Source organism: Corapipo altera, unplaced genomic scaffold (assembly GCF_003945725.1).
Source record: "Corapipo altera isolate COAL_440 unplaced genomic scaffold, ASM394572v1 1b, whole genome shotgun sequence".
In the NCBI taxonomy this organism is placed as follows: Eukaryota; Metazoa; Chordata; class Aves; order Passeriformes; family Pipridae; genus Corapipo; species Corapipo altera.
This window is the reverse complement of record NW_020884881.1, coordinates 2,602,310-2,615,992: the sequence shown is the minus strand read 5'-3', so window position 1 is coordinate 2,615,992 and position 13,683 is coordinate 2,602,310. Positions and strand designations below refer to the sequence as shown.

The 13,683-nt window shown below is 44.9% G+C and overlaps 1 protein-coding gene across 5 annotated transcripts in view; it reads left to right on the top strand.

Annotated features, from left to right (window-relative positions):
- Positions 1-8,526: 8,526 nt before the first annotated feature.
- The window catches only part of GRM8 (glutamate metabotropic receptor 8), a 333,772-nt gene continuing 328,615 nt past the window's right edge, over positions 8,527-13,683 (top strand). For 2 of the 5 annotated variants that reach the window (XM_027639805.1, XM_027639809.1), the window contains exon 1: positions 8,527-8,773. The gene's annotated coding sequence lies outside the window, so the exon portion shown is untranslated. Of the gene's footprint in view, positions 8,774-9,871; positions 10,020-10,174; positions 10,299-10,591; positions 10,611-13,683 lie in introns of those variants that run through there. The other 3 variants (XM_027639807.1, XM_027639806.1, XM_027639808.1) reach the window with 3 other exon arrangements.

The following is a 13,683-nucleotide window of genomic DNA, read 5'->3' as shown; positions in this document are numbered from 1 at the left end:
TGCTTTCAATCACTGGTTGCCGTAAGTCAAAAAGAGAATACCTTCATGTGCTTCTGTTATGGAAAATGAATAGCATAGCTATAGGATTGGAGGAAGAGGTCTACTCATTAGTTTCTCCTTTTGAATTGCCCCAGCCCTTTATTTAAAAATTTCCTTTGATTTTTTTTTGAAGTGTTGAATACAAATTAAAAAAAGCCAACAAACAACCCAAAACAACAAAACCAATAACAAAGCAACATAATAGCATTTAGGGGTAAAAATAAATAATGAAGGAGAAATATTCTTGTCTGATCCTAAATAATTTATTTTGTGTTTATTTCATTCATTATTTCATCATCCTTCAAGTGTTCAATTGTTTATGAATTAGTCTGCCAAATATGTTTTAGACTATGGACTTTTTCAACTATATTATCCCCACTGGAAATATAAAGATACTATACTCCCAAAGGGACCCCTGATGGTCTAGTGGTTAGGATGCAGCACTCTCACCACTGTGGTCTGGGTTCGATTTCCGGTCAGGGAAACTCCCCCGGGCAGACGGAGCTCGTCAGCCCTGTAAGGCCATCCATCTAAGAGAAGGTCACTCTAAACAAACCTACGTCCTGAGGACCTCACTGCCACTGTCCAAGCTTGCTCGGCCCCAGCAGATGAACCTCAGGATTAAAGGGTGGACTCAGTTCAGCGCACACTGTGTCTCACCTAAAAAATCCACTGCGCAGGCTCGAAGGATAAAGACCTTTCCCAAATCTTCGTTCGCGAAGACTGGCCATACATACATATTCCCAAAGGAATATTTTATTTCTTGAAAGCTCTTGGCTGGATACTTGAGTTAATTCTTCTTCTGAGTGAAGGGGCTTCAGTTTGAGTTCAAAAGCTTTTTGCTCCATTTTATGTGTTTGATCACGTAACAGGCACACCTTTTTTTTTAGTAACACTTTGGTGGGCATTGAGAGTTAATATCGAGGAGAAACATAAGACAATATGGGAGAAGCAGCAAAGACATTAATGAATATGCAAATTTTGTGCCAAATTTTATAGCTATAGTTGCTACAGGAGTTGTATTTCACGTTAAAACAGCTCTATGCCATTCCCAAGTTGTGCAATAACACCAATGAGGTAGCGTTTAAGAACTCGAAATGTTTCTGCTGCAGAAGCATCCCTACTCAGTAAGTGTCTGGTACGACACTGACCTAATTATACCATTAGTGGTTAATTGTCTTCAGGTCAGACCTAAGCAAAGAAGCACAAGAAAGCAAGAGTCATTACCCTTAATACCAAAGACAGGACAAAGTGGCTTTTGGATATTGTAGGTTATTTTTTTTTGATACAAGAAAATGCCACTATCATAAGAATTCATTGCAATTAGTGTTTCTTGATTGAACTAATATCATTGATTGTTTTGTAATTTAAGTAAAGTTTAAATAATGAAGGGTTTTACTCAGATCACCTTATCACTGACAAGTGACTCCCAAACCACAGATGCAGTCCAGAACACTGGATGAATGTTGCATCATTGTACACTTAATCTTCCTCCCAACAACACCGATAGGGAATTCTCTGTTGTTTCAATTGCAGGGAACCTACAGCATATATGGTTACTGATAAGTTTTCTGATCCTCCAGTATATTAAAAAAGTTTTATCTTTACACACATAAGATAGAATTGTGTACATTATTTACAGTTGGTAACTTAAACAAAGTGTGAACCTTCCTTGTGAAACATGCAATGCATCATGCTAGCCTTTCATTAGTTACAAGGGCTAGCTATCTTAGAGCTTCACTGCAGCCTTTCAGCTCTGGCCCACAAGGAAATACTGGGATACTTTTAAAGACTGTAACCTCAATCTGAGTGGGCTGTAAGTCATCACATGGGCCAACACAAGTCTATAGAGAAAATATTTGGTGCTGATGAGTTGATGTTCGCAGCACATGTGGACATGTGGATCACCTCAGACTAGCTCTAGTTTGGTCTGCTAGTGATTGTAACGCTTTAGGTGCACTTCTGGAGCGCAGCTTCAGCTTCTAGTTTTCCTTGAGAGGAATCCAGTCCATGAGCCCTAAGACTGCTCTGTTACATTAACTAAAGCACGTCGTAAGAAGGGACAGCTAGAAGGTTTACTTCAAGTGTGCTCATGATCCAAGATGAAATGTTAATGTGAACTCCCCCACAAAGTACCATATGGATGTGAAAAGTCATCATATGCGAATCTTGAGCAGCAGCTCAACTACATCTTGTTCATGTAAAAATGAAGCAGAAAAAAATGAACTCTGACCATTCCTTTTTCCACAGGCAGTTAATTAAAATGATTGCTTAATTTTGTACCAATTAATCTTTAGAAAAAAATTTGCAGAATTGTTTCCTTCTAAATGTATAACTACTTAGTAAATACAAATTTTTCTAAGTAATTTTCACTTTTGAATGCTTGGCACACGGTCGATTGACTCCTTAAGACCATTTGGAGTATTTGTCAGCAACTCACTGTGGGAAGAGAAAGGGAAGAGGAAGGAGTCATTTATGCTGGAATATTAGCTACCACCAGAACAGACATAATAAGAAACCAGTCATGAACTGGTGGTGTGTGCTCTCAGAACCTGAGTCTGACCTCTCTTACTGTCTGCATCTTCCCACACTCCAGTGGGGGATATACCTCACCTCGCTTCGATCATCTGCACTGCAGACATTTACATCTGAACTGGTTGTCTAGACTCCTTTTATAGTTCATGGAGAGAAAAAGACACTTCTCAGGCATGATTTACATGTTCTATTTAGATGTCTATGGTAATATCAGATGACTCACTGCCTGGAAAGTAGCTATTTCTTTCCATTTCCATATTTTGCTTCTACCCAGGGAGCCTAGAGGAATGTTTTAAATACAGGAGTTGACATCTTAGATGGCTGAGAATCCATCCTGAATTCCTATGTATTTTGCCCAAGAAAACTCACCTCTTAAAAGCCAAAAATATATTTACATGATTCTTACAGAACAGTTTCAGGAGGAATGGCTAATAGAGCATGCTCCCCTGCTTATTTTGATGTTATGGATCTGGGCACATGAAGTGACACCATAATCTACTTAACATCATTCTTATGAGTTTACGTATCCACTCAGAGAATAACCTCAGGCCAAATGCTGTTCTGGATATATATCTGCTGCCTGTATGGACCCTGTATGAAAGCCATGGTTTTAGGGGAATTCTCAGAGCCTCATCAAAAATGCTCTCCCTGCTGCTTGAGGGTGGGTCTTGCAACATTTAAATGTACAATCACATCTAAGCAAAATATTTTTTTACTTCAAGTGAGTCTTCATTCATGATTTTGATGATTTCTAGAGCTGCAATTCTATTTCTTCTGCAGCAAGCCATGAAAACAAATGTTTGGCTGTGTAGTGCAATGCCTTGAACTCTAGATGATGGATTAATGGTTTGTTTTCTGGCTGTCTAAGAGGCAGTATTAAAAGTAGAATCAAAGTTTACGTTATATCAAGCCTTGAGGAAGTTTTTTCATCTAGGGACTACACAGGCATTTTGTGCACTTAGTTTAGAAAACAGTCTCCTGACAAATTCTGCTGTCCACAAAACCTATAGAAATACCAGACTTAAAGATTAGCTATTTCCACGCATTACTAACTGAGAGGATTTTGCCAACAGCCTAGAAGGTGGCTGAAACAAGGCAGAGCCTTATCAGCTTCACTTGCTGTTTGGCAAATGACATTGTATGCAAATGACTTATTTGGAAGGGTGAATAATTTTTTCCCCCCATGTAAAATAGCTGTATCCATCTGCTGTCTTTTAAGAGGAAAGGTTATGGCTCACATGTTGAAAAGGTAATGTGGCTTTACTTTCTGATTTATAAACCTTTTCTGTACATCACCTCAAAGATGTCAGCATTTCAAAGGCTGGTGAAGTAATCACTATATATAGCTTTTTATCAGTTTTTGTGAAGTGGCTTAGAGTGAAAGGCACTCCTAAACATGATTTCATTTTTCCTTTAGTGAAGGACAAAATGAAAGAGTAAGGTTTTAGAAGCTGCAGAACTTAGTACCTATACAGATACTTTATAGATAGAAACCCATCCAGTCATTATACTAGAGGACATGCTAATGGAGACTGTCCCCATTATAAAGGTATAAGAATGGATAACTCCCTTTGGGGGTGTTGTAATTTTTAGTTAATTAGGATTGAGTCTCTCTTCTCTTTAGCAAATATTATTTTTCTTCACAACAGTCTCTGCTGACTTCAATGTTCTGACTTGCGTGGGAGAGGATTTTGCAGACTTGTCATCCACTTGTATTTTGGAAACTGTATTTGATTCATGAATATACTATATCCTTCACTTAAATGTAGTATGTGTCCAACATTTTTAACTTCCAGATGTGTCTCCTTAACATTTCAACCATATTGAGAGGCAAATTCTTACACTGTGCATTAAGAAAATCTGTCAAGTTTTATGACAGTGTTCAGGACAGATATGTCACCGTCATCCTCTAGCTCTGTGCAGAGAAAGGAGATGTAAGAGAATATGACACAAGACTGACCAGTATACAAGTGAGGGCCTGCCCTACTTCCATGTTTTTGGCAGCCTATGGTCAAGGCCAGCTCTGACACAACATGATGGTGTGACCTTGAGTGAGGCTCCTGAGAACACAGCTTTATGAGAAAGCTGTAAAAAATCTCATTTGGGCTTCCCAGCATCACTCAGGAGCTTTTTTAAGCTCTGATATTCCTTTACCCTTCCCTGAGCTGTTGCAGCCACGCCTGTGCCTTGCCATGTACCCCTCTAATGAAGACGATGATCCTTCAGCTTGATTTCTCTGCTTGACCTTAGATTTGCCTCACCCCTCCAAGTTGTCTAGCAATCTCTGGGATGTACTGACTGTGGTTGCTGTCACCAGACCTGCTCAGCTCTACAGTTTGGCTGCTGGGGAACTGTGTCTCCTTTGGAGGGTGCTGCCTCTGCCTGCTGTTTCAAAAGTTTCAAAAACCCATTTACAGAACAGTGTTCTTGTGCTGCTCCTTCCAGCAGACGAATGATTTCCAACTGCTAAAATCTTCTAACATACTGGAGTTTGTTAGACAGATTTGGAAATTAGATACCAAAAATATTCTGATTCTGAAAATATCCTCCCTGGAAACTATGCTACCTTTCCTACATGGTGGCTATCTTTGTTTTATAGTTTAAGCTCTGACATCTCCTGTTCACTGCTGAAAAGTTTATTTGAAATAAGCCACAGTCGAGGCCTTCTAAAGGTATGTTCTATTTTACAGATGGTTGCACACTTTCTCTGGCCTCCAGATAATGCTTTCTGTCATAGTTACTGCTGTGAAATGCCTTTTCTCCACCTTTTCTTTTTTCACCATGCAATAAATTTTAAAAAGAAATATTAGCCTTAGAGAAGTGCACATAAAGCACTCAAGTTTCAAGTTCTTTTTTTTTTTTAGTGATTGTGTTTCTTGTAAAATTTAAACACTCATATTCTAAAACATTTTATAACTCAGAACCCAGTATTCACTTTCACTTTCATGGAAGTCACTTACTTTGTGACTCTGTATTCCTTAATGGCTATTAATCAGCAGGCCTTTGCCTAACAATGATTATTCAAGAGATTTTATTGCCTTGGTAGGTTTAATTCTCATGTTTGAATAACTTGGAAAGTCACATTTCTCACCTGAATAGCAATGAAAAGCTCATCCAGAAGTCTGAGTGTCTAACTTCACACTATTTCAAAGTTAAAAAAATCAGCCCATTTCAATGTCATTAAAAACTGTACTGGTGAGTGCAGTTATGGAATAGAGCCATTGGAACATGAGTTGCTCTGCCAAAATCACTGCTTGAATACACAGAGGTTCAATGTCTTCTGTATAGGAGAAATAGAGGCACAGAGATGGACTGATTCACTTGGTTTTGCTTGGCTTTAAAGAGATGTTTCCAGCAAACATTTATTTTAGGCAGTAATCTCTATGATCCTGACATTTAGTATGACCATGTCAGCCTTCTAACGTGTAAGATGCTTCCTGTGCGAGGCAGGAGTTCTCATTTGAAAAAAGGTAATTTAAGAGCTCCTTTATGACAGCTTGGTCTCCAGAACTGGATTTCTTGTCTTCCAAGTTAGTTGTGCAAGTAGTAATTGTCACCAGTTCTGACATTAGTCTTCTCTGCAAACTGACATTAGCTACTGTTGGGTTTGAATAAGAATGAATCCTGCTCAAAGAATCATAGGTGTGTTTTGCCTCTTTTTTTTTTGTAATGTATCCTTACCAAATGGCTATTTTCATGTAAAGCTGCTCATTCTGCCCCCTCCCTCCCAATAATTTTCTCTGTTTCTATGTAGTTAAAACACAGCAAACTTCAGTTATGCATTTATTAATCATACTCCCACAAAAAAGTCATCATGGTACTCATTGCAAACCTATGTAATAAGATATAGTATCAATGCCCTCAAAACTGTGCTATAGAAAAGATGTGGCTAGAAGAGATAGGGCAAGGGATCAGATTACATTCAGGTTGGTGGCCAAACTAGAAGCACATTGGAGGTTTCCATATCCTAATCTTTTGACCTCAGCCTGGTTCTCCAGTTGCCAGATTTACACAAGAGTTCAAGCATCAGCTGTGCCCTCAGGACATCACTTGGTTTTGCTTTGCTGAACTTTCTGTTAAGCTGCTGAAGAGGCAGAGTATAAATGAAGTTAGAAATTGGTCTATCCAACACAGATGATAACTCATGCATGGATTATTTTCCCAATGTGAGTAAAGGTGGATATCCACTTTAAAATAGAATTTTGCTCATGATTGAACATCAGGATTTAATCTATATGAATATATTCCTGATTTCTGTGATAGATTGCTGAAATCACAGCTCCTTAGTTTTCTCTTATGGAAGACTATGAAATAAAACAAATGCAAACATGAGTTAATATATTCTGTCTAAGACCTGGCTCATTTCCCAGTGCCATTTTGCAATTGTACAAGACCTTTTCCATGAGAGAAGTTACAGGCTTGAAAGACTCATCCATCTGAGTCTTGTGGTTTGCCTGGGGCAGACCTTTAACATTAATCCATGTAGTACCATATAACAGAGATGATCATGGAAGCACTGGCTGGATACAGTTGAGCACACTTGAAATTCTTCCTCCTTCCAACAATGGTGTTTTAAGTAAGCAAGACAGTCACGGCAAAGCAAAGAAAAATGTTATTTGTTATTAAGGAGTAACGTGAAATGGGAAGATGGAAAAGATCCGGTTGATGTCAGGAGCCTGGCAAACCGGTCATCCTGCTCACACCGTGGGGTTTGGAGCCCTCTCCAACTCCCGAGGCCGGGGGCTGAGCCGTGCCGAGCCCCGCCAAGCCGTGCGGGGGCCGGGCACCGCGGATGCAGTTGCGGGCGGCGCCCTCGAGGTGGAACCTTCTCACCGAGGCTGCGGCAGCGCTGCCGGGCGGGCGAAGCGGCCCAGTCGGGACTGCGCTGTCGGCTCTGCGGGGCCGGCCCGGGCGCTCCCACCCGGCGGCGCGGGGCATCCCTGTGCGATAGTCGTGTGGTGGGGAGCACCTTTGAGGAGAGGAACAAACTTCCAGATTCCTCCGGCGAAATACTCTCGACTGTGTCCCTTACCCTTCGGGGGCCTGGCTTCGTCCTGCCGAAACCTCTCGGGTGCCTGGGGGGATAAATCGGAACTCCTCCACCCGGCATCTGAGCTGCAAGCCGAAACCGGGGATGGGACAAAGAGCGTCGGGAATCTTACCCTATGCCATCGATCCTTTGGCGGGGGACACGGCTCCGCCGGTCGCGGAAGGAGGGATGGGGATGGAGGCCCCACACCCTCGGGGAAATTGCATTAAACAGCCCCAGCTCAGGCCAGTGACGCCCTCCTTGTCTCCCTCTTTTCTTCCGCTCGCCCACTGCTACCGCCTGAGCCTTTACTGGCTCCCTTTGCCCAGGAATCCCGCGGCACACATGTGCGCGGCCCCGTGTCCCGAGCGGAGCGGGTGTGTCGGCGAGGGCGGTGCCGGCCGCGGGCGGGCGGGCCAGGAGCCGCAGCCCGTGGCCAGCTGGGGATTCACGTGGAGCCATGCCGTGCCGGGCTGTGCCGTGCCGGGCTGTGCCGCGCCGGGCTGTGCCGTGCCGGGGAGCGCCGCCGCCTTCAGCACCAAGAACAGCTACAAGTGTGGCACCTCGCCCGCCCCGCTGTGCCGAGCCGAGCCGCGCCCTGCCGTGCTCCGCCAAGCTGAGCCGTGCCGTGCCCGTCCCGCCGGAGCGGTGGTAAGCGCAGGCGGTGCCGCTCCGCTCCCGCCGGCCCCCGGGGACACCGAGCCGTGTGGCTCCTGGCAGGGACCGCTCCACCGGCGCACACGGACGGTCTGGGGGTATTTTCTCTCTTGGCTGTGAGCGGCACGGCCGGGCCGGTGCGTGTGTCCGCCGCTGCGATTGAGCGGTGAGGCGGCGCAGGGCTGGTATCGTCACGGGGGCTGAGCCACTGGTCCCAAAAAGTTGGCTTTTTTTTTTTTGCTTTTCCTCTCTCCTCTTTTGAGGGGAGGAGAAGTGAGGAAGGAATCAGTGGAGCAGGTTCGGCTTGGCTGATCGCGTTATACAGCACGACTGACACCGCTCTCCTGAACACCTGTCCCAGGCTGAGCTTTCGCATATTAAGCTGACGCTGCTGGGGGAAGCTGTCTGAGACGAGGATTGTACAGAAATTACCTCATACTATTCCCGATCGGCGCCGAGTATAATTCCAGTGACCTCCACAGTAATATGGATATGCAACTCTTTTTGATCAAGGTATTTATGTATCTGTGTGTGTCGCCTTTAGTTCTTATTTTAAGGAGCGAAGAGCACACAACGCGAGTTTTGCCTCAGTTAAGGTTTTTGGGCTGTGAATCCCGGGCAATCCTCTCCGCCTGCTTTGTGGCTCAGGGGTCTTTTATATTTTTGCTTTAAATATTTATCATTTTTATTGTAGATATCCTCCCCCAATCAGCTCTAACGAAAGAGATCCCGGACACGGTGCCGTCACAGCAGCGAGCAAAAAGGGAGTCTCTCGGAGCTCCCGAGCAGTGAGATCTCCCCCCGGCCGCCTTAGCCAGGTCGTCTCCCACCCCCGGGAGGAGGGGGGCACAGGGGTTCCCCCGCGCTCTCCGCCGCCCTGTTCACGTTTCGCTGGCCGGGAGGGAAGAGGGGGCTCCCACCACTTCGGGGGGACGGGCCAACCTGTCTGCCGCCGTCAAGTTCTCCGGGGCTGGGGTCGGGCGAGCTGCCGCCCGCCTGCCCATACCTTGTCGGGTGGGCTCCGCTCCCTTGGCTCCGCAGGGGAGACCCCCGTGTCCCTGGGGAGGGAAGGGGCAGGAGGATCCCCACTGGACTCCGAGGGCTTCTTCCCCGGAGGAAGAAGGCAAAACGCTGTGCCGGCACGAGGAAAGAGGTTAGCTCTCCTCGTCGTGGAGCAGCATCCCCAGTGCTGGCATGCAGGAATTCGACGTGTTGGCAGATGAATGTACGACACGGTTAAAAAACCAAACCAAATCAACCAGCCAACCAACCAAAAAAACCTACAAAACAACTCAAGTAATAAAAATCGATCAGTGACCAAAAGTGCATGGAAATCCAGCATCGGCATTTTGGAGTTTGCAAGCTTCTGACCCCTGGGACCAGGGATTCATTAAAAGAGACTTAGGTTTGCATCGAGGGGGGAGCAGAAGCGCATTAAAACTGACCAGTTGATGCAAGGGGAGGAAGGAATCACCGGCGACTGGAAATAAAGGGCGACGCTTGTTTTTGCATCGCCGCTGACAGAGGTGCATTGCTCCCGGCCGGGGAACAGGGTTCGGAGGGGACTGCTGAAGCCTCGGCTCCAGCCAGGAGATCCGCATGTGCCCGCCGTCCCCCGCCCACGGGCCGCCTCGGCTGCAAGGCCGCGGCGAGAGACGGCTCAGAACCGTCCTACGGCCGCAGGTTGGAAGGAGTGAGGCCGCGGGGAGAGCCGCGACGAGGCTGTGCCGGAATCCCTTAGCAGCAGACGCCAGCTGGGGTACGGATGAGCCAGGGAAGAGAAAAAAAAAAGATCATAAATCGCTCGGCTAAGTAAAGTGGAGAACAATAGGGGGCTCCCTTCAAGAGAGAAGCTCTGCGATGATGGGCGATGGTCGCGGAGTTGCGCGGGGAGAGCCGGCTCGCCCAGCCCGGGGGCGCTCCCCGGGCCCCTCCACCAGGCGGGGCCGGCCGGGCTGCGGTAGCCCTTCCTTGGCCCAGGAAAGGTGCCGAGCGCGCTAGGATCCGGGAAAGCACGGAGAAGCAGCGCGGAAAGCCGGTGCGTGGTCGGCTGTTCGCTCCCGGCGGCGTGCGCCGGCGGCGGGCGGAGAGGGATGGAGGGGCAGAGAGCGGGGTGAGGGGTGCACCGGGTGCGGTGCCAGGCGCTTTGCAGGGTGCGGTGCCGAATGCCTTGCAGGATGTGCGGGGTGCGGTGGTCGGAGTGCTGTGCGGGGTGCGCGGGGTGCGCGGGTTGCTGTTCAGGGTGAGGTGCGGAATGCCGTGTGGAATGCGTGGGGTGCTGTGCGGGGTGCGGTGGTCGGACTGCTGTGCGGGATGCGCGGGGTGCGGTGCATGGGGTGCAGTACTCGGGGTGCGGTTCGCAGGGCGCGGTGCGGAGTGCTGTGCGGGATACACTGGCCCGATGCGCGAGATGCGGAGCGCGGGAGGCGGTGCTCTGCTCGCCGCGACCTGTGCGCCCGGGGAACCCGGCCGTTCGCCGGGACCGCCGCCGGGGTCATGGGCGGACACAGTGGGGGACTTTCCCGCAGGGTGCCCCGGGACGATTTCGGTGGGCGGCTGCGTTTCTGAGGGCACAGCCCTTAACGCGGAGCACTGGACTATACCAGCAGCGCCTGCTTTGAATCCAGCTGTGCCGGCTGGGGAGTCTAGTGCGAAGAGGGTCAAATGAAAGCAAAAACAACAGACGAAGCTCTCCTAGGGTGCCTGGGAAAATCTCCTCGATCATCACTTGCCAGACCGGAGGTGAAACCAACTCTAAAGGTGTTAATATTGATGGGGTTCATTCAACTCTAAGTCCAACGAAAGGCAGAGGAAAATATGCGATGCTGTTTCTTTTTTATGAATTGTAAGCTCCTGTTAGTTTCACCCCGGCAGAAGGACCTGTGCTGGATTTTCGCTGGGTAGCTTGTTTGGTAAATGGATATTTGCAGGGTATTTGAAAAGGGGCTGATCAGACTGAGGGGAGACATCAGACTGCACAGGGAAGAAATAGTTCCTGTAAACGAGATGCTGAGAGTGATTTGCCTTGAAGTCCTGATTATTGTGTAAAGGTTACCTCCGTGGCAGGGGCACAGCAAACCATTACAGAAAAGCTGAGGTAGATAAGACTACTTACATCAGTGAAGAATTCTCTTGTAAGTTAGGAGTTGTGATGCCAAGGCCAAAGGTTTTCCAAATTCCCTTTTGCTGTCAGCAAAACCCATTAATCTTCTATATATGTCAGGTTACTGTATGCAGGTGGCAACTCTTTACCTGGTCTGTGTGGAAATTTAGCTGAATGTGGTATGGGAGAAAGAAGCGACTGTTATGAACATTAGCAAGATAATTCTTTCGTAGTTCAGAAGTAACACACCAGTAGTAAAACATCAAAATAGTCACATTTGTTCTTTATTTTTTCCTCCTCAGAACTTAAGAATGAAAGTTATCGTTGTTTTGTTTTCATTCACTAAAACCAGATCAGTTTTGCATTGACTGGACAATCTGATATTTTGTGAATGGGTTTTCACCCTAGGACTCCTCCTATCCTAGTTCACAGAATTTTTATTTTATATTATTTTATTTTATTTTAGTGCAGTTCTGATGTGCTTCAAATGTAATGACAAATTAATTTTTTTGGTCTTAAACAAAATTTTAAATATTTTTTCTCCAGTATTTTTGTCTCTCACTAAATAGCTTATTTTGTCCCTCAGTGAAGGGTTCAGATGTGTCTGTCTGGCAACATCCATCGTAAAATATTCATCCTCCTTATCCTGCAGAGAGTACTCCTCGCTCCTGCGGTTGTCTTTAATTGTGAGATTTTTTAAAACATATTTCCTGATGAACATATTGAATCTTTCTATATATTTTCAGCCAAGACTTCAGAGCCAGCTGAAGATGGCTCTTTCAGGAACCTTGTTAACAAAATAGAGACATTTTCTGTATTTATTTAAGTATTTATCTGTCACTCTCATCTCATTATTTAGACCTTTTCATTAACATGAAGAGATTCCACAATGAGCCTGTCACTCAGTTGCAGTGAGTCTGTGGTTGGAGTAGTGACTGGTCCGGGGACATTCTGATGCACTGACTCTGGCAATGTGGTACCAAAATACCCAACACTGAGTACCAAATATCTGATAAAGCTGGATGATTTTATGAAGGAAGTAATTTCAGAACCAGACACTACATGCAGAAGTTTCCATCTCCCCTGTCTTGCAGTACTCCGCCTCCTTAGGTTTAAAAATACATATATATTCTAGCAGAACAAGTGGAGGTTTGTGCTGAAATCACTTTAAAAATAGCAATATGTTCTGATAAGGCCAGATATTTTTAATGAATTAAACCAAGAGAAGCATGTATTACAAGATGACTTGGAGAGAGGCTTTGTGGTGCACTTACTCTTGGACTATGCTTGGGAAATGTATGAATTTCTTCTCTGAAGTCATGTTTCTAGTGAACACCAACTACTACATATATATAATTAATGCAAATATATTTGCATTAATTTTAACTGTTATGGTCAGTTGGAAAAGGACAACATTTTACTTCAAATGAAATCTCTGCACATGAGAAAAGTTCATTCAGGCTTTATAGCCCAGAGGCCCATACTTTTTCACTAAAATTCATTGATAAAAATGGAATTAATTTAGATCATACGCTTTCTGCTTAGCTACACAGGCTTGCAATGTTCTATAAAAAGTAATATTAATCAATATATAAAAAGCAGTGTGGCATGAATAAATTAGGCAGTATAATAGAAGCTTTTATTTCTTAGGTAACATAAAAAAAGACTAAAAGGTCTTAAATTTTTAAAAGGAACACTTTAAAATTTTATTTCTGTTTTATAGACAAGCTATGGACAGTTGCAGCAAAGAAACATTTTTTCAGGAAACCATGCAAGCTGAGGCAGAGCTTATGTAGACTCTGACGTTGAAAAATGCTAATTATCAATTCATTTGATTTTCAACCAGTTCTAGATAAAATATTGGACTGAGGATCTTGGGCTCACTGTAGCTTCTTCATTGTTGTTAGAATTTGGGTTGCAATAGTTGAATTCATCACTATTTGTTTTCACAAGGACTGACACTTGCTTTAATTTCTGGTCATTCTTTGGCTGTAAGGAACTGACCTGTGGCTGAGAAAGAGAAAAAACTGTGCTTCTTTCCTTCACGAATATTTTTCAGTAGTGCTTTCTTGTTCTCTATACAGTGTTAAATAAGAGTAGTCTTATCTTTTATTCCCTCGGTGAATTGCTCTTTTTCTGGTTTGTACATACATGCATGGACTAATGAGTTGGTTGTTCATTGTGGAATTGTAAAGAAAATTACCTCCATATGTATTTTACATGTAGATACAACTTCTACTCTTTACTATTTTGAACCCTTAATTGGATTTTTCTACTAAGACAATCAAAACATACAGATAATTGTGACTAGGTAATAGTT